The sequence below is a fragment of the Myotis lucifugus genome, unplaced genomic scaffold (assembly GCF_000147115.1).
Source record: "Myotis lucifugus unplaced genomic scaffold, Myoluc2.0 scaffold_22, whole genome shotgun sequence".
NCBI lineage: Eukaryota > Metazoa > Chordata > Mammalia > Chiroptera > Vespertilionidae > Myotis > Myotis lucifugus.
In genome coordinates this window covers 7,667,070-7,668,802 of record NW_005871070.1, presented here as the reverse complement: position 1 = coordinate 7,668,802, position 1,733 = coordinate 7,667,070, and positions in this window count along the sequence as shown.

The window sequence follows — 1,733 nt, the reverse complement described above, 5'->3', positions numbered from 1 at the left end:
TGTGTGTGGGGGGGAAGGGGGGCGGTGTTCTGGGCTCAATCTCCAGTAGGGGCGTGCAGAAGGCAGCAGATTGATGTTTCTCTTTCTCATCAATGTTGCTCTCTCTCTCGCCCTCCCTTCCTCTGTCTCTAAAATCAATAAAAACATACATATAAAAAAATCTAGGTTCCAAAGACATATACCATTTCCAAAATGAACTAATGATCTAAAATTAAAAGTCCATGTATAATTCTTTTTTTTAAAAAAAATAGCATTCTCGAAATAAAAAAATAGTTCACTGATTTTTAGAGGGAGAGGAAGGGACAAGGAGAGAGAGAGAGAGAGAGAGAGAGAGAGAGAGAGAGAGAGAGAGATCAACGTGGGAGGGTAACATTGATCAGCTCCTCCTGCATGCCCCCTACCAGGGATCAAACCTGCAACCCAGGCATGTGCCCTGACCGGAATTGAACCAACAACCTTTTGGTGCACGGACAACACCCAATCAACTGAGCCACACTAGCCAGGGCAATCTCATATATAATTCTTTATGTCCTATTTAAGGAAGGAATAAATGTTCATTTTCTGCTGTTCAGGATCTCTAAACAGTTTTCCTTTATTTTCATCAAAATTATTTTAGGAAAAGCGAAGCTACACAACTTTGTCCTCTCAGTTCTTATTTTAATTCAATATGAGCCTGGAAAATAAATCTGCAGATTATTTAGATTAATCTCTTCATGTTGTATATGAAGAAATAGAGAGTTAACTAATTGGTCCAAAATCATATAACTAGTTAGCAGCAGAGTTCTGACAATATTCCAGGCGTTCCATACTCTCTACTCCACTGATATTTCCACTATGCATTTCTGTTATAATAGCTAAGCTATCAGTAACTCCTGAGCCCCTACAGTGTGCCTGGCACTAGGCTTTGTATTGATGATATAAATATTAAATTGTAGTGCCACAAATACCACAGAGTCTTATGTAAGAGAAGACACAATTAGAAAATGGTAAAAGGCAATATGTAATAAGTACCAAGTTGGATAGAATTTAGGATACAGTGCTATGAATGCATATAGATGTTATATTGTGCCTCATTTTAAGTAAATCTGGCCGTGTTGTGGCAATATTGAACTGTAATTGAAAGCAGGTTGTATAAGGCCTGAAATAGGCTAGCTGAGCTAACTAAACGTATAAAATGAAAGCAATCAAATTGTACCTTAAATTAATGTTCTGTTAAGTAAAATGTTAACAATTGTTAAGGTAAGGATTCATACTTGATGAGATTATTGTAGAATTATGAAAAAAGTAGGGTTTGAGACACAATTTCAAGGAATGACAAAGTTAAGAAGGGCAAAGGGATTGTAAACTATTATAATTAACAATATTTTAATGAAATTTTGAATACATTATAAATAAAATGTGATTTCAATGCAGTTAAAGAGAAGGCCATTAAATATGTTTATGGGTCTGTGAAATAAATTCTTTAACTAAAGTTAATGAAGCTTAAATTTATATGAGAAACTTAGAGGTAGAAATGCCTACTGAGTTAAGTAGTTGAGTAGGAATCTAGATTTCTTCCTGCAGGGGTCGCTATTTGCCCAGGTGCTTCTCTCATTTGGTCTGGCTCTGCCAGGCATTAGGGGTGAGAAATTAAATGCTTAACCAAATATAGCAGGCTAATTTTCAAGTTGATAATTTTGTATGGCCTGAAAATGGTGTTACAGATATCCAAATGGCCCTTGGCAAAAAGAAGT